This window comes from Pseudorasbora parva, chromosome 14 (genome assembly GCF_024679245.1).
Source record: "Pseudorasbora parva isolate DD20220531a chromosome 14, ASM2467924v1, whole genome shotgun sequence".
NCBI classification, from domain to species: Eukaryota; Metazoa; Chordata; class Actinopteri; order Cypriniformes; family Gobionidae; genus Pseudorasbora; species Pseudorasbora parva.
The window spans coordinates 47148580-47169172 of NC_090185.1; positions in this window are offsets into that span (position 1 = coordinate 47148580).

Genomic DNA, 20593 nt, shown 5'->3' on the forward strand with positions numbered 1-20593 from the left:
TATAATAAAAGCAGGAAGTGAGTCTGTAGAAACGATAAACCAATCCTTCAAAATGGAGAGACAGTGAAGGTGGAGTAGATTTGTAGCCTTGAAAACAAACAGAAATGAATGACTTGGCCTTTGCGATTTTAGTTGGACCGTGGAAAAGATTTCAGCGCTAGAGACTACATAAGGAAACTGCGTATGGATGGACCCGTTTTCTGACTGCAACCGGACAACCCCACTATTAAGGGGAATCAGAAAGATAAACAAGACCAAATAAAAAGTCATAATTTAAAACACTAGACAGACGGCTTTGTGTAACAAAAAGTGAAATATGAAATGCAGTGATAATTTAACAGACTGTTAAGTTGAAGCAGGATGATTGTCCAATGGTGGTGGAGGCAGTTGAGGCTGAAACAAACGACTGTCCAAATTTATAGGCAGCCAAAGCTGTAGCTGACTACAAATCCGGTGATGTAGGGAGCTGAGACTGTAACAGATAACAGCCCAGAGATGAGAGCAGGTGATGAGAGCAACTGATGGGATGGAGACTGTAGCAGACGACAAATCCAGTGGTGGAAGATGAGGCTGAGACTGTATCAGATGACAGCCCAGAGATGAGAGCAGTGATGAGAGCAACTGATGGGATGGAGACTGTAGCAGATGACAAATCCAGTGGTGGAAGATGAGGCTGAGACTATATCAGATGACAGCCCAGAGATGAGAGCAGCTGATGAGAGCAACTGATGGGATGGAGACTGTAGCAGATGACAAATCCAGTGGTGGAAGATGAGGCTGAGACTATATCAGATGACAGCCCAGAGATGAGAGCAGCTGATGAGAGCAACTGATGGGATGGAGACTGTAGCAGACGACAAATCCAGTGGTGGAAGATGAGGCTGAGACTGTATCAGATGACAGCCCAGAGATGAGAGCAGGTGATGAGAGCAACTGATGGGATGGAGACTGTAGAAGACGCCAAATACAGTGGTGGAAGATGAGGCTGAGACTATATCAGATGACAGCCCAGAGATGAGAGCAGCTGATGAGAGCAACTGATGGGATGGAGACTGTAGCAGACGACAAATCCAGTGGTGGAAGATGAGGCCGAGACTGTAACAGATAACAGCCCAGAGATGAGAGCAGGTGATGAGAGCAACTGATGGGATGGAGACTGTAGCAGACGACAAATCCAGTGGTGGAAGATGAGGCTGAGACTGTATCAGATGACGGCCCAGAGATGAGAGCAGTTGATGGGATGGAGGAAGCTGAGACTATAGCAGACGACAAATCCAGTGGTGGAAGATGAGGCTGAGACTGTATCAGATGACAGCCCAGAGAATGAGAGCAGCTGATGGGATGGAGGGAGCTGAGACTGTAGCAGAGACGACAAATCCAGTGGTGGAAGATGAGGCTGAGACTGTATCAGATGACAGCCCAGAGATGAGAGCAGCTGATGAGAGCAACTGATGGGATGGAGACTGAAGCAGAGGACAAATCCAGTGGAGGAAGAAGAGGCTGAGACTGTATCAGATGACAGCCCAAAGATGAGAGCAGCTGATGAGAGCAACTGATGGGATGGAGACTGAAGCAGAGGACAAATCCAGTGGAGGAAGAAGAGGCTGAGACGGATCAGATGAGATGACAGCCCAGAGATGAGAGCAGCTGATGGGATGAAGGATACTGAGGCCGTAGTAAGCAGGGGCACGAAGATGATCGTAGTGAGGGGATGAAAGCCACAGCTAAAGTAGGCAGAAATCCGCTAAATGTGATTTAGGTAGTAGCTGGTAACGGCAAGTAGTGAGAGCTGAAACTGCAGCTAGTGGTAGTTAGCCGGTAGCAGCTAAATGAAAGCCACCCACTTTGCTGCAAGTAGTGCCTCCAAGTGTTAGAGTTAATTCATGGGGCTAGTTGCTGGTCATGGCTAGTAACAGAGTCTAAGTTTAAAACAAGTGCAAACTAGCTGTTTAGTAGTGGAGTGTGGATTAGGCTACAGGTGAAAAAGATTAGAATAAAAATCCAAGTAGTGTAGCCAAAGCACAAAATGGCTACTTGTCCTCAGCTAGCTAAGCTATGCAAAAGACGCTAGCAAATCCAGTTTAAAATCAGTCACCAATAAAACACAGTATTGTGCCTCAATGTCAATCAATGATTTCTTATCACCTATCAGGGTATCACCCATTCAAGGCAAAAAAAAACCACAACAAAAAACAGATGTAACTCTTGCTGTTCTAATGCAATGATGCAAACTGTGAGTCGTGCTGAGATCCAACGGCCCAAAATACCAGAAAAAGGCGAGTAAACTCCACGGTAGAACAGTTATTCACTCAGTATGCTTTAACCTGATAACCGTCACGAGGACGAGGACGTGCTGAAACTCTCTTTGCTTAAATTAGCTCAAAATTACTATCAGATGTGAGTAATTACCTTGACAAACTATACATCATTAAAAAGATCTAAGACTAAAGTTTAATTTTGTTACCTCTGTTTTATTCTCAAAGTCTTATAATGACCGTAATGTGTTAATATGTGCCAGGAGTTATGAATATGATCTTGGGCGTCGCTACCTTTTGATTGTAATATGCGCGTCATTTGCTCCCATTCATAAAAAACTCTTCTCTGGTCGTCATGAAGACACTCGACAAAACAACTTCCCTCAGGGCTTTTACTTCAAATGTGTGCAGATGTGGAGAAATATTGATAGATTCTCACATGTTTGAGTCAAATTTCTATACAGAGAAGTATTATTTATTCAATCTTTATCCAAAATCCGCGGATGTGTGATTATGAGCGCAGTATACTGATATGCTGTGTTTTCAATTCATTCTGGCAGCCGGAGGGCGCTGGAAAGCTGTACTACTGAAAATTCACCCCTTATGGAACACATGAAGAACAGACACACCATGTGACATTCAGGAAGTATCTGACATGACCAAAGCTGCTTTCTAGCGATCGTCAGATGGCTATTTTATGCAGATAGACACGTTTTAAGACAATAAACACACAATCGCGGCAATATATGGTTGGTCTGTGTTCTTTATGCCATGTTGGGTGGTTTCATAATAGATGATATTTATAATGCAATGCTATTCCACATAGCTTTTAGCATTGTATATTTTCTGTCAGATTTTTTGACCCGAAGCTACATGAGATCACATATTGTTATATAAAACACTCGACTTATAAATTATAAAGTGATATGAAGCAAGTTTTGAATAAAACATGATTTTAATCGTATAAATTGTTGTTTTGCTGGTGTGCTAAGCTAACATGCTAGCTTGCCCTAGATGCACCTGCCACTGAGTAAATACTTTATTTTTATGAACATTTTCTAAATGTAAAACTACTGAAATGCTTATTTGGACGAAATGCATTCAATAGAGTCTCAGTGAGGGTAAAGTGAGAGGTTTGATTTAGAAATGAGGTTTGAATAGAACAGTTTGAATAGAGAATCGTTAGTAATTATAATGCAGACAAAAGAATAATAATTAGAGCCATAACCAGTCCGCCGAAGTGTGAATGTGTGTTGGGGAGACAAACTGAATGGGGCAGTTTGCACCTCTAAACAATAGAGGCAAAATAGAGAATGAAAGCTGAGAAGATGTGGCAATAAACATCAGTTGATATTTCAGAGATATCTCAAAATAAAATCACATGAAACGATCTTGTAAAACGTTTATGAAATTCAGAGTTTTAGACTGATCCTCTTCAGATCTGAAATATAACATGGTCAGACTTGTGGCTTTAGCTGTAGTGCATTTCTAGATTTCTCCAAGGCCCACTTCAATTTTATTTTCATAAAGATATTTCATACAAATAAATTTCTAATAACTTTACAAAACTTTGAAGCTTATTATAGCTTTTTTTATTATAAAAAATATTATCATTTTGACTTTACAGTAAACTGCCAGGTGTCTGCTTTCAAATGAGACCATAATTATGCTTTTAGTGCAAAGGATTCACAAACTGTATTTGTTTTAGTCTGAGTATACATTTCTTAGGATTTTTTCAAAATTTAGAAATCAGCTTAACAGGTTAGAAGTCCATAAATTGTAATTCTCAGGATAAAAAATATATTTAAAAGAGATGCCTTTTCCAAACAAGAAACAAACAATACACGACCAACATAGTTTCTGCCATCTTGGATTAGGGGCGGGGCTAATATTATCCCAAACACACCGTCTGGGCCAAAATGACTGAGATTGAAGAGAGGATGATAATCCCAAGATTCATCACTGTCAAAACTATGAAAGAAGGGTTCTGTGATTTTGTTTTGACCTATTTCATTTGTGCAGACAGGACCATGCTATGGACGCAAAATGATGACGGGCTACCTTGCATCACAGGGTGTACATGCATCAGAGGTTCGGGTGGGACAGACATTGGCTCAAATGCACAAACCAAATCACAGGGCTCGATGCCAGGTAGGCTTAAGTAGCTTGGCACTTCTTTGAACATCAAAATACATCAACATGTTTGGCCTTGTTTTAGCATGTCAGTAACCATGCATGGTTATTACAATTGTGTATTAGCCTTCATTGTTGTATTGTGTTAATCACATTTTATTAATAATCATTAGAATCATTTATTGTATTATTCACATATAGTATGAACAGTATGTTCAAGATTAATAGAGCAGATCTTTGGGTCATTCTCAGTCAACTCCATATTCAGTAGTGAGGGCAAAGACAAGGGAGTCTGTCTCAATGTCAGTATTGTTAAGCTGCAAACAGCAATAAACCGGCCACCCAGTGGCTTAAGGAAAACTTTGCACATTGGGCAATATGCATTCAAGTAGGTAAATATAGAATGACTACATCAAAGTCATCTGTATTTGCCATACTTCCAGTGATTTCAGACAAACTGCCATAGAACACATTGATAAATGTATCAGATTTCTTCACCTTTATGTTACCAATGTAACCATTCTTGTTTTATTTCAGGGTGCAAGAAATCTCAATCCGGTTCCATATGAGGCAGAGTATGTGGGTCACAAATTGCATATGGATCAATTTATGAAGAAGCGTACAGGTAAGCTTAAGATTTTGTATTCTTCCCATATTATTGTTGCACTTGATGGTAAAGTCAGTAATTTTAATTTGTGCCTCTTTTCACAGAAATGCTGTCCTTTCCCATGGATTGTGGGATCAGGTCAGAGTGGACCATGGCACATAATTTTATTTATCCCTATTCATGCAGGACATTGTGGCAGAATATCGCCATAACCAGCAAAAACTGCCTTACCTCCAGACAACATCAACTAAAGTATGAAAAGTATTGTTGTATTTAAAAAAAAAGTATGTTAAGTATTTCATTTTCTGAGTCTGGTCTTTGGACCAAATCTTGTTTAGTGGTAAAAAAAACACAACCAAAAAGACTTCTTGTTTGGTTATAACTTTTGACCCATTTTCTAAATATTGTATTTGAACCCATTTTGAGATGTAAAGAATCTATACATTTACATTTATATATAATTTTCACATTTTTGATTTATGGTAATATGCTGAATCGGTCCCACTTTATATTAGGTGGCCTTAACAACTATGTACTTACATACCTTATTAAGCACTTGATATCATGTACTTACAATGTACTTTAATGTACTTACAATGTACTTACCTGCACGAACATTCTGTAGTTACATTTGTAAGTACACTTTGTAAGTACACAAAATAATTACAATATTGTAACTACAATGTAACTACTCTGCAGTTTCTGTGGGGGAAAAAATGTGCGGGAGCCATTTTGTTTTTGCATGTATATAGCATTATTGTCCATGCCACTGCAATGTACTCTTATATGAGGATAAGGGTGGATACTCATTATTCAAACCATTAAATAGTCAAGCTATTATTTCAACAAATGTTTGCACCTGAAGACTATATATATATGTGTGTGTGTGTGTGTGTGTAATATATATATATATATATATATATATATATATATATATATATATATATATATATATATATATATATATATATATATATATATATATACACACACATTCATATAGTCTTCTCAATTAGCAAATTAGGCCTCCCAGGATTCATCAAGTTTGAATTTATTTTGCTCTGCACCTCAAATGCTATCATAGTCAATAGCAAATACTTTCTACTTAGAAAAACTTTACAAGGTCTAATTTTTTTTATATTAGTCAATGCATTAAGTAACATGAACAGTGAACAATATGTTTGTACAGCATTCATGATTATTTCTTCATTCAAAAAAATAAAATAAAAATATTGTTCACGTTATTTCACAGTACATTAAGTGTTATCAGATACAACTTTTTGTCACGGTTCAGAAAGAGACGGATTCAATTTGCAGGACAGAGTGTTTATTAGAAACCCGGAGGGGACTACAGAGGAAGTGTCAGGAATAATCAATAGCAAAAATAAGTCCATAGAGCGGTAATGCTCAACCCAGAGAAGCCTGTTCCGAAGATCCGGGACGAAGGATGAGACTGGGTGTGTGACTGGCCGAGGTGGCAGGTGAGGCTGGAAGGAAAATGAAGAGGCAGCGGAGGAGCTGATGGTGGCAGAAGGGGAACACCACCCAGCAGCCTGGGTAACAGGGGAACTGGAGGGGAGAGAGAAAAAAAAGAAAAAACAAGGCCTGACCTGAAAGCAGACACAGGGAAAAAAATAAAAACCGAAATATTCTTATAGAAAGGGGAGAAAAAATAAAATAAATAATATGGCTGAAAAAATGAAAATAAAATAAATAAGAAAAACAAGGTCCAAAGCTAAGCTCAAGGACCAGCCAAAAACACAAAGAAGACTAAGACACTAAGCTGAAGAAAAACAGCGTACTAGACGAGAACTAGACTTTCTAAACAGGAGGAGCAAGACGTGACTGACACAAAGAACAAACACGATCTGGCAGGGAACAAAAAACACAAAGGGAATATAAAGGGAGTCTAATGAGGGAAGCACGTGAGTGTAATGAAGAACTAACAGGGTAACAAGGGGGCGGGGCGACAGCTGACAATGCACGCAGCACAACACTAATGACGAAGCACATGACGAACGAACACAAACACCACTCACAAAAGCGCGTGCACAGACAAGGCGGCCAGGCGCGCCGAACAGTGACAACACAAGACAGATCAAACCGGCGTCCTGACAGTACCCCCCCCCCCAGGGGCGTCCCCAGACGCTCCCTGGGTGGAAAGGGCCTGCCGCTGGTGGAAGTCCTCAATCAGCGAGCGGTCCAGGATATCCCGAGATGGCACCCAACATCTCTCCTCCGGGCCGTATCCCTCCCAGTCCACAAGATACTGGTATCCCCTACCACGCCTCCTGGAGTCCAGCAATCTCCTGACAGTATACACAGGGACCCCGTCAACCAGACGGGGGGGTGGCGGGGATGGGACAGACACAGTAGGGTTCAGAGGGGAAGAAAAAACAGGTTTAACTCGAGAGACATGAAAGACAGGGTGCACACGACTAAGAGCAGGCGGGAGTCTAAGCCGCACCGCCGCCGGACTCAGAACCTTGGAGATGCGGTATGGGCCAATGAACCTGGGTGCTAACTTGCGTGATGGCACCTTAAGAGGCAGGTCCTTAGTGGATAGCCATACCCTCTGCCCACAGACATACTTGGGCGCTGGAGTCCGGCGACGGTCTGCTGCCACCTTGGCACGCCTCCCTGCCCGGAGTAGGACCCTTCTAGCTCTTCTCCAGGTTCTCCTACAACGCTGGACAAAAGCCTGGGCAGAGGGGACAGCAGCTTCAGACTCCTGCGAAGAAAACAAAGGAGGCTGATAACCATGCGAACACTGAAAAGGGGACATACCAGTAGAAGCCACAGGAAGTGTGTTGTGTGCATATTCTGCCCAGGTGAGCTGCTGGCTCCAGGAGGCGGGATTATGCGATGCCAGACAGCGAAGCATACGCCCCAAATCCTGGTTGGCCCGCTCTGACTGCCCGTTGGTCTGCGGATGGAATCCTGAAGTCAGACTTGTAGTGGCCCCAATCAGACGACTGAATTCCCTCCAAAAGTGGGAAACGAACTGGGGCCCCCTGTCAGAAACCACGTCCATAGGAAGACCATGAATCCTGAAGACGTGATCGACCACCACCAGTGCAGTTTCCTTCGCAGTGGGTAGTTTGGGAAGGGGAATGAAGTGCACCATCTTGGAAAACCGGTCAACCACAGTTAATATAACCGTGTTGCCCTTGGAGGGAGGGAGGCCAGTAACAAAATCGAGGGAAATGTGAGACCAGGGGCGGGAAGGGACGGGCAAAGATTGCAGCAGACCAGCGGGAGGCTTGTTAGAAGACTTATTCTGGGCGCAAACCGAGCAGGCTGCCACGAACTGTCTGGCATCCTGATCCATGGTGGACCACCAAAAGCGTTGACGGGCAGAAGCCAACGTTCTTCGCACTCCTGGATGGCAGGCCAGCCTCGATGAGTGACTCCACTCCAACACGGCTGTACGCAACGGCTCAGGAACAAACAACAGACCATCAGGGCACCCCACCGGAACCGCCACTCCTTGAAGGGCCTCCCTGACCCTTCCCTCGACTGCCCAGGACACGGCCGCCACCACAACTTCCCCAGGCACAATAGTGTCGGGCGACGACTTACTCTCAGGACAGTCAAAGAGGCGTGACAGGGCATCCGGCTTAACGTTCTTTGACCCGGGCCGGTATGAGAGGGTGAAACGGAATCGGCCGAAAAAGAGTGCCCATCTGGCCTGCCGTGAGTTCAACCTCTTGGCTGTACGGACATATTCGAGGTTTTTATGATCCGTCCACACCAAGAAGGGCTCAGCCGCGCCCTCCAGCCAATGGCGCCACTCACCCAGGGCCAACCTAACCGCGAGCAGCTCCCGGTTTCCGACATCATAGTTCTGTTCAGCTGGGCTCAGGCGGTGTGAGAAGAATGCACAAGGATGCACCTTCCCATCCCGAGGGGATCGCTGAGAAAGGACTGCTCCTACCCCAACTTCAGAAGCATCTACCTCCACAATAAATTGCAGATCAGGGTCTGGAACTGACAGGACAGGTGCAGAAGTGAAACATCCTTTCAGTTTCTGGAAAGCTCCCTGAGCCTGGTCCGACCACCTGAAAGGAACACAAGTGGAGGTCAGAGCGGTCAAGGGGGCAGCGGTTTGACTGAAGTTCCGGATAAACCGTCTATAGAAATTAGCAAAACCCAGGAACCGCTGTAGAGCCTTGCGGGAGTCGGGGACTGGCCATTCGGAGACAGCCCTTACCTTAGCCGGATCTACCTTAATCCCCTCCGCTGAGATTATTTGCCCCAGGAACGGAACTGAGTCAGTGTGGAACATACATTTCTCTGCCTTGACGTACAACTGGTTCTCCAGAAGACGCTGCAGCACCTGGCGTACGTGCTGAATGTGTACCTGTAATGATGGAGAAAAAATTAAGATATCATCAAGGTACTGTATAGGCAAAATTATTTTAACTCCGTTGCATTTCTGAATAAGAGACAAACTTTAGCCAATCGTGTCTTTATAAAGATTTAATCCTTGCAAGAATGAATCCACAATCAACTAGGCAATGCCTGCGTCGAGTGTGAACTGGGGAAACAAAGAAAGGTTCAAGCTTTTATACCCGTGTCAGTGTTTTACAAAAACAAAAGGAAAGATGAAACAAATGTCTCCCCCCCAACCCTTTTGTCATGGGACACAATGGTCGCTGTACCTACAGAGGGAAAGTAAGAAACACACACACATACATGGCCCCCCTTCTGTCTTAGAACTCATTTAAATGAAAAGCAACAAACAGTGGTCTTAGATCTAATTTAGATTAGCCGACACCTCTGATGTGGGAAAACTCTCAAACTAGGGTTCCCGTCCCTACCCCCTGGGTTTCAAAAGACACTGTCTTATGGTGTTTTATTATGGCAGAAACAGATGTTGACTTCTTGTGTGAACTCAAACATAAATTATAAAAATTTCTTCAACAATTCCCCCTTTTATCATTCTTTGATAACTCAAAAGAAAAATTTAAAATGTGTATTAATGTTGTTCTCTTCAAGCCTCACAGTCCAGGCGCTCGAAAAGGGTGTCATGGCTTTGCTTGCTCCGTCCTTTTAGTTGCCAAGATGAATCCCACAGTTGTACGCCCAGAAAGTCAGGAGGATTAGTCTTTGATGTGCTTGTATTCTTTTCTGCTCTCTTAATGAAAAGGCACCACCTCTCTTCAGATGGACCAACTATGGTTGTATATCTTGTCCAATCACCTTCTATGCGCGTCTCGATTTTGCTGGCTTACAATAGGTTCTAACTTGAGAAATGGTTGCCTCAGCGCCACGTTTTGCCAGTTTCTCTGCTCCTCAGATCATAATGCCAAGTGATGTTTGTGTTTGATCTTGGCCCGCACAGACGTGTGCCTCCTGCTCCTCTCCTCTCAGCTCCTTCTCCCCTGTCTGCAATGGCTCGCATGCACCCACGTCTCTCTCTCTCAGCAACCTTGACGGCCATTTGTGTCGTCATCAGCATGACAAAAGCTCTAGCCACTTTTACGCCTTCCAGCTCTAAGGTCCCATATCACCATATCGGGTCCCTTAACCTGCACACAGATCTTAGACAAACAGCAAAGACATTTCTTTTGCAATAATTCGCAATTCTATTGATGTAAGCTATTGTTTACCCCCCTTCCATTCCTATGAATGGTGGTTTTCCGAAAAACTTTTTTAAATGGTCTCAGATTTGCTGTAGGCCTCTGTTGTTGTTGTTGTTGTTGTTGTTGTTTTTCAAAAATGTTCATCAAATACTCAAATACTGTACCGCAGACAGTTTAGTTTTTTCAAAAAATTTCATCAAATACTGTACCCCAGATAGTTTTATATTTAATAATTCCCCCTTTGGCTGCCTGGTCATCCATGCAGCCATCTAGCATAATGATCGAATAATTTTGGGGGTAAACAAGGCTTGCCATCACCACACCATTTTGAATGGTGCAGCCACATCATTTCCACAGCTGTCTCTGCTGTTGTGGCGAAGGTCTCCATACTCTGTAAAGAAGTGAAAGCATTTTTTGTTAATTTCACATATCAAAAGACATTATGGTTCCTTTGACTGCTGCTCTGCCCCGGCCTTTGCAGCCTCATCTGCTCTCACGTTTCCTGTTGAAATCAAATCTTTGTTATTAGTGTGCGCTGCGCATTTACAGATATCAACCCGGCCAGGCAAGAAAAATTGCGTCTAGAGGAACAGACACAATTCGCAAAATGGCGAGATGGTTTCCAGTGTTTTCACAATGCCCCAAAATCATGCGCAAATCCGAACGCAAAACATAACTGTGTGTAAATTGTTACACCTGTACCTTTCATCAACATGCTTCAGTCAGGGCTTCAGTCTTAACCAGGCAATCTTTATCTTGATTCTTTCGTGTTTCAGTGAAAGTAAATATACGATTTATATTTCATATCTGCAAGCCGGGCTAAGTGAGTAAGCACTGTCACTGCACTCCTGTCAATTTAGGGGTGTGAAACCTTCAAAATCCAGCATACGACACCTCGTTGCTATCAACTGTTTAGTGACACGTCAAACATTCCTTGGACAGACCCCCAGTCCCTCCTCAGAGACCAAATACACACTCTTAGAAAACATGAAGGAAGAAACAATCATTGTTTCTCTTGATTAATCCAAATCATCACAGACTCCAATAGAGGTCCAATTCAAATTGAACAACAAAAAATAAGTAATATATAGATAATAATTAATCTAAGCCCTTAAGTCTATATATATATAAACATCCTTCAGTTTATGTTTGTGCTTTGCCCACAGTTCAGATGACTCCTCTGCCCAGGCATGACTTATGTTTAAAGCTCAAATGTCTGAGGTCACTATCCTCAACCTCAACTTCATGTTTATATCTAGATCTGTACAGTTTCTCACTGTACATCATATTCTTATGAACATAAATCAAAATGTATTAATGTTGAAAACTTTATCAGAACGACATAATTATGTGGTTGTATCACATTCAATTAGCTCGTTCACTCATCTTTCTCTTGTGACATTAATGATTAATCATATTCAATACCCAATTCTTTATCAATTAGGATATAATAAGGTATAATATGATATAATAATTAGGATTTCCTTCAAAGTACATTTTTTTTCATTCAATGTTTTGTCAATTAAAACTCCCAAATTATCATAATTTTACCAAGAACTTACAAATGGTTTTCATATTATTTAATCTTCTTTTCTTTTCGGCTGTTCCCTTCAGGGGTTGTCAAAGAATCATCTTCCTCCCTCTAGCTCAATTCCTTAGTGCAACTGTCTCCAAACCACACACCATCGCTGGTCTCTCACAACTGTCCCGTACACCTTTCCTTTCTCTTTTATCAATCAACAGACTTGACACCTTTCTCCACCCATTCCAACCTGCCTGCACAGACTTCTTCCCCTACTTCTCTTTTCCCTGTAAACCTCACTGTTCCACTTGGTTTCTTCTCATTCATTCACATGTATGCTGTCTTTCTGCCTTCATTCCTCTTCTCTCCATATCAAAACCTCCACCTTTATAGACTTTTCCCCACCTGCTCCCTGCTGTCATACAAATTACTTTAATAAAGTATTCAAATTTGTACTATAATTCCAAAATTTATTTTAAACTTGTTTTAAAACAATCCCTATTTTTACCTCATCTCAATCCCAGTCACACAGAGAGCATCACAGTCCTTTTTATTTTATTTTTATTATTCTCTTACATTAATTGTAGTTCTGTTTATAAGTCAAATGTCATGCTTTCCTTCTTATGAACCATACAACTTAAACTTTTTTTATTTTTATTTTTACTATTTTTATTTTATTTTATTTTTTATTCCTTTGTTCGCCCTCCAGCATTTCATAAATGCGATGGAGTCTCTGGATAATTTCCATAGTGACTTCAGCCAATCTGTCACTTTGTCTCTGTCTCTAAATCTATAGCATTTACTAATCCAGAGTGTAATTCAACATCATAAATGACAAAAGTAGTCATAACTACCCTTAATAGACAGAGCTGGATATCAATCCACTTAAAGCTCGTCCCAATTTTATTCTAGATCATCTTCTTTATCAGATTCAGAATAATCAGCTTCTTTTAAAGTTTGTTGTTTAACTCTATTATATGTAGTGCTAAAACACTACCTTAATCAGGACACATAAATATGAACCGCTCATTCTCAAAATTTGCTTCTACTTGGTTTCTCAACCAGTTTCAAATCATGTCTGTTCACTTTTAAGTTGTCTTTTAGAAGTCAGCTGATTCCAAATGTATTTATTTATTTATTTATTTTTCCGTCTCAGTTTTAACAGACACTGTGCCATCCCTGCTCCCAAAAGCAGCCTCTCTCTCACTTTATCTCTCTCTCTCTGTCTCTTACACAGATAATCTTTTCAACAGCTTCTGAGACTTTAACTCAGAGCAACTTATAGTATTAAATTCTGTGAAATTGTTTCAAGTTATCTTGAGTTTAAATACCTTTGTTATCCAGACCTTCTTTTTAAACTTCAAATTTCGTCCTCATCTCAAAGCCATCACCATGTCTATGAATTATCCTCTGCCATATCTAATGACCTGCAGGATTTAAAACTATGATAGAGACATATTAGTTCAATATCACACAGTTTTACTGATACCAATTTATACATTTTGTTCTGATCTCCAGAAAAGTTAATGACAATCACCTCATGGTCTCAGCTGGCTCTTGAATGCCCCTTACCATCATAACTTTCCCTCAGGGTGCTCCCTGGCATTCCCTGGCATTCAAACACAATATATGCGGGTTTTTGTTTTGTTTTGGTGAGCGGTATTGAAGAACCTTTCTTTGGGGCAGACTGCTGTATCTCTGTCTGGACTCTCGGCCCCTACAAGACACAGCTCCCCCCACACAGTGAGTCTGATTGCCTCATACAGACATCTGTTCAACTTTACACACCTCACATAGACTCCACCCTCCTTTTGGGGGCGGAGCTTGAGTGTCAGCGTGATCCCCCTGGCTTAGGTTGTTCTGCGTCAGGCCACACAGAATCTTACCCGTCATTGGGAAAATCACTTCGTGCCCACTCCCCGCTTGAGATCTTTGACCCTCAACAGGATCGGCTGTGTTTTGGAACTTTGGGGAAAGTGCATTCAAGAGTCACTAGAACCGTTTGGTCTGCTTACTATTGGTAAAACATGGAGACAGGTTAATTACAACACAACTTAATCATTAAAATTAATAGATTATACTCAGTACATCTGGTCATAACAATTTAATGTTCTGTGACCAAAGCCATCAGTTCTGTACATGGTGGTGGCTAAGAGCAGGCATGGAAGTTACTGGTCATATAACAGATTAGTCTCAAATTTCAGTTCATTTTGTAGTCTATATTAGAAAAATTTGAAATATTCTTCATGAATATCTATCATTGCCCTCTCATTGGCAATCGTTTATTTTTAATAAATCATTGTCTCTATGATTGTCAACTGATGCCTTGTGTCTTTATCTCCTATGACATCCTGTGACACTGGTCCAGATATCAGCTTTGAGCTGATTTGGGAAGAGAGAGAGAGACTCTGAGGCCTTCAGGGCTGGCACACTGCATTCTCACAAACTTTTCACTCTCCACACTACCTCAGTGTAAGATCTGGCTATGAATTAAAATTGGTTCCAAATAAACATCAGACATGTTCCTTTTAACTCTATTCTTGGACTGAGATCACATTTTCAAATAATCAACCCAAAACATCAGCTTCTAGGTTTTCCAACATATTAACTCACCTATAGTTATTTCAACAATCCAATTTCAGTCAAATAAGCATTATCAAAGGTTTGCAAAAGTGAGAAGAGCAAGAGCATATTTATTTTAAATCCTCTACATCAAATTTTTTTATCGTCTTTAATTTTATCTCATAATTAAAATTAAAAATCATCTCAACTCCTTCTTTCCAAAAAAATAATTATTTAATTTATTCTTTATTTAGTTTCATTTTCAAAATTTAGTCTGGTGGTCTCATTTTGCCACATTTTCAACACCTTATGGGTGAGTGGACACAGTTGTGTGCAAAAACGCCCCGCTGACCACACATGAACACTTATTCAGCAATCGAAATGTTTCAGTCTGGTTCCCAGTCTGTAAGGTGGTGTCTAAAGCGGCAATCGCTCGGACAGTCAGAGAAGAGCTCTGGTCCAATAAAACATACAATGTCTTGCAATTAATGGTATCATTCATCTGCTTTTTCAAAACAAAAATCACATTTAGCTATCAGATTCCCTCAGTTACTGGGATCTTTCCTTCAGGGTTTAATGTTATCAGATTATACAATCCCTCAGTTACTGGGATCTTTCCTTTAGGGTTTAATGGCATTCCACCCATTTTACAACCCATGAATAAGCATTAACACCTAGAAATTTGAATTTCTTTTGTTCTCAATTTATTTGTAGCCAGTTAAGTTGCCGTATAATTTTCTAAACATAATTTAAACATTGCTGGCCATTTTCTTAATACGTTCTGCTTATTTATTTCAATTGCGATCTTCAGAGCAAAGCTGCTTACAGCATTTGCTCTCTAGTCTCAAGATCTTTATTCGGACTAATCAAGTTACTCATCATGCCATTCAAATTTTTAGCTCTAATTTAGTTATCATAAATTGTTATCCATAGCTTAATCTCATACTCACCAGCGATCTTTAAACAGCTGTGGCTTCTGTGTGATCAGACAACATTTTCCTTTCCCTGCTATCAGTTTCATTCAACACTGTTAGTTTGCATTTCTCACACACATCCCCCACAACAGCCCTTAGATTAATCTCCTCTCTCCAACAGACCACTTTCAGCCTGGTGAAACACAGCATTCCCTCTTTTGGAAATCATGATTAATTCAATTAATTTCTCTATACCTTGCATGCATTTTTGGCCATATAATTTTCCCATTTGACAAAAACACCGGTGTATCATATTCTGCTAGCTTGCTTTGGGACTTTACCATATTGGCAGTCTGAGTCTGTGGCTGTTCGCGTGCACGCTAGTAATCTGTCGGACGTCTCCGTACAGATCTTATCCTTCACCCAGACCAGACGGGACGGACGCTTACTCAAGCGCCCGATTTCGGAACCGCACACAACTCAGTTCCCGGACCGCACACAACTCAGTCCCTGGACCGCACACAACTCAGTCCCCGGACCGCACACAACTCAGTCCCCGGACCGCACACAACTCAGTCCTTTTTCGCCCACGTGATTTCAGTTTCACCCCGTAAAACACATAAATTCACGTTGCATTTGCCACAGATTCAGACTTCCAGTATGGTTAATCCCTATCAATTAAAATTTCAATTTAACCAAATTCTATTTAAAATTCTTCCCCAAATTTTTAAGTTTGTCTCTTACCAGAAGCGTCCCGTTGCCACCCCGGGTTCGTTTTCTCTAATTCCAGTGGTTGGACCCTCCAGGACCCCTAGAGCAGCCGGCCCTTCTCCCTGAATCAGTCGGGGTAAGGCTGTGACTCTAACGTCCAGGATGATCGGTCACCGTCCGCTCTCAGGGTCCGGAAGGCACATCCAAGGAATCCTCACTTCTGACACCAAATGTATAGGCAAAATTATTTTAACTCCGTTGCATTTCTGAATAAGAGACAAACTTTAGCCAATCGTGTCTTTATAAAGATTTAATCCTTGCAAGAATGAATCCACAATCAACTAGGCAATGCCTGCGTCGAGTGTGAACTGGGGAAACAAAGAAAGGTTCAAGCTTTTATACCCGTGTCAGTGTTTTACAAAAACAAAAGGAAAGATGAAACAAATGTCTCCCCCCCAACCCTTTTGTCATGGGACACAATGGTCGCTGTACCTACAGAGGGAAAGTAAGAAACACACACACATACATGGCCCCCCTTCTGTCTTAGAACTCATTTAAATGAAAAGCAACAAACAGTGGTCTTAGATCTAATTTAGATTAGCCGACACCTCTGATGTGGGAAAACTCTCAAACTAGGGTTCCCGTCCCTACCCCCTGGGTTTCAAAAGACACTGTCTTATGGTGTTTTATTATGGCAGAAACAGATGTTGACTTCTTGTGTGAACTCAAACATAAATTATAAAAATTTCTTCAACAGTACACAAAGACAAATCTATTGATCATGTCTCTCAACACATCATTAACCAGGGCCTGGAAGACAGCCGGGGCATTAGCAAGCCCGAAGGGCATAACCCTATATTCAAAGTGCCCAGTGGGGGTATTAAATGCTGTCTTCCACTCATCACCCTCCCTGATCCGAACCAGATGGTAGGCATTGCGGAGATCCAACTTCGTGAAGACCCGCGCTCCCTGCAACAGCTCATGGGCAGTAGACATCAACGGCAGGGGGTACCGATTCTTTATGGTGATGTCATTCAGCCCACGATAATCGATGCAAGGGCGGAGAGAGCCATCCTTCTTCCCCACGAAGAAGAACCCCGCGCCTGCAGGAGAAGAGGAGGGTCGGATGAGGCCAGCTGCCAATGACTCATGGATATACTTATCCAGAGCCTCCCTTTCGGGTCCTGAGAGGGAGTATAGGCGGCCTTTAGGCAGAGAAGAGCCAGGGAGGAGGTCAATGGCACAGTCATACGGCCGGTGTGGAGGAAGAGATGCCGCCCGGGACTTGCTGAACACGCGTCGCAGACCAAGGTACTCCACCGGAACACCGGCTAGATCCACAGCCTCCTCCTGCAACAAAGAAGAAACAGAGACAGAAGACGAAGCCGCACCCAGACAAAACTTATGACAGAAAGAACTCCATGCCAACACAGAATTCCCTGACCAACTCACATGGGGATTGTGTTTTACCAGCCACGGATGACCCAAAACAATGGGGGTGCTAGGAGACTGAAGGAGGTAGAACACCAGCTCCTCCCGGTGGTTCCCCGAAATGACTAGGCTTATAGGGTCAGTGACATGGGTTATTTGGGCCAAGACAGAACCGTTAAGTCCCCTAGCAGTGATGGGTCTCTGGAGACGGGAGGTAGGAATCTTCCAACGAGCCACCAAATCAGCATCAATGAAGTCCCCCTCTGCACCAGAGTCCACTAACACAGAGCAATGTCTCAGAAAAGGACCCCAACCGACACTGGCAGGAAGGAGGGTGCGGGAGCAGGGGGAACACGACAATGGAGTAACGCTCACCAGTACTTCCCCCCCTACTGGCGAGCCCTGGCTTTTAACGGGCATTGTGCAGCAAAATGTCCTGGCTTACCGCAGTAAAGACAGAGTCCCTGGACTATGCGGCGTTGTCTCTCCTCCGCTGCCAGACGCATCCGCCCCACCTGCATGGGCTCCGGCTCAGGAAGAGGCTCAGGACTACGGCTGGTGGCCATCAATGATGGCGAGGTACTTCTCCACTGAACCCGTGCAGATTGTCTCTGACGACGCATCTCTAGACGAGTCTCCACTCTGAGGGCCAAATCCACTAGGTCATCGAATGAAGTAGGTAAGTCATGAATGGCAATCTCATCCTGGAGGTCATCGCTAAGACCCTCCCGGAATCTGTCCCAGCAAGCCTCCTCGTTCCAGCCGGTTAAGGCAGCAAGGGTACGGAAGCGGATGGAGTAGTCTGTCACGGAGTGGTTCCCTTGTCTCAACCTGGCGAGCTGGCTAGCGGCCTCCTTACCGGCCAACGAACGGTCAAATACCTTCAACATCTCCTTCTCGAACAGCTCAAAGGAGGCGCAGAATGAAGCCTTGGCTGCCCAGACAGTGGTTCCCCATTCACGAGCCTTGCCAGTGAGCAAAGTGATGACAAACGCCACCTTGGTGGTCTCAGAAGCATAAGTGGTGGGCTGCAAGGCGAAGATGATGGAACACTGAGTCAGGAATGAACGGCAGGACATGGGATCTCCATCGTAGGGAGTGGGTGTAGGCACTCGAGGTTCTGGAGTCAAACTGGATTGGGCTGGTGAGGAACGGGCGGCGACAGCAACTGCTCTAATGGAATCTTGGTCCCTCCGCAACTCTCTAAGCTCCGCCGTGATGTCTGCCATCTGGCTGGCCATTACCTCAACATTATGGGTGGTGGCTGTAAGCTGGGAGGCATGTTGTCCAAGCAGAATCCCCTGCTGGGCCACAGCAGTCCGGACGGCTTCTGGTCCTGCTGAATCCATGACTGGCCAGATCGTACTGTCACGGTTCAGAAAGAGACGGATTCAATTTGCAGGACAGAGTGTTTATTAGAAACCCGGAGGGGACTACAGAGGAAGTGTCAGGAATAATCAATAGCAAAAATAAGTCCATAGAGCGGTAATGCTCAACCCAGAGAAGCCTGTTCCGAAGATCCGGGACGAAGGATGAGACTGGGTGTGTGACTGGCCGAGGTGGCAGGTGAGGCTGGAAGGAAAATGAAGAGGCAGCGGAGGAGCTGATGGTGGCAGAAGGGGAACACCACCCAGCAGCCTGGGTAACAGGGGAACTGGAGGGGAGAGAGAAAAAAAAGAAAAAACAAGGCCTGACCTGAAAGCAGACACAGGGAAAAAAATAAAAACCGAAATATTCTTATAGAAAGGGGAGAAAAAATAAAATAAATAATATGGCTGAAAAAATGAAAATAAAATAAATAAGAAAAACAAGGTCCAAAGCTAAGCTCAAGGACCAGCCAAAAACACAAAGAAGACTAAGACACTAAGCTGAAGAAAAACAGCGTACTAGACGAGAACTAGACTTTCTAAACAGGAGGAGCAAGACGTGACTGACACAAAGAACAAACACGATCTGGCAGGGAACAAAAAACACAAAGGGAATATAAAGGGAGTCTAATGAGGGAAGCACGTGAGTGTAATGAAGAACTAACAGGGTAACAAGGGGGCGGGGCGACAGCTGACAATGCACGCAGCACAACACTAATGACGAAGCACATGACGAACGAACACAAACACCACTCACAAAAGCGCGTGCACAGACAAGGCGGCCAGGCGCGCCGAACAGTGACAACACAAGACAGATCAAACCGGCGTCCTGACACTTTTTTATCTTAAAATGTATTATTAAATGCTAATATAAACATCAACTAAGCTTAATAATGTTGAAGTGTTTCTCATTAAGTTGACCAATGTAGCTACCCAACGTTAACAAATTAAACCTTATTGTAAAGTGTTAAGGTATGGGTCCTGTGTTGATACCCAGGAATGAATGTGTACTTACACTGGAAATCCTTGAAAACTGCCCACTTAATATAAAGTGTGGAACCTGTGGTCGATACCCAGGAACTAATGTGTACTTACGCTGGAAATCCTTGAAAACTGCCCACTTAAAATAAAGTGTGGAACCTGTGGTCGATACCCAGGAACTAATGTGTACTTACGCTTTAAATACACAAAAACTGCCCACTTAATATAAAGTGTGGAACCCGTGGTGATACCCAGGAACTAATGTGTACTTACACTGGAAATACACAAAAACTGCCCACTTAATATAAAGTGTGGAACCCGTGTTGATACCCAGGAACTAATGTGTACTTACACTGGAAATACACAAAAACTGCCCACTTAATATAAAGTGTGGAACCTGTGGTGATACCCAGGAACTAATGTGTACTTACACTGGAAATACACAAAAACTGCCCACTTAGTATAAAGTGTGGAACCCGTGTTGATACCCAGGAACTAATGTGTACTTACGCTGGAAATACA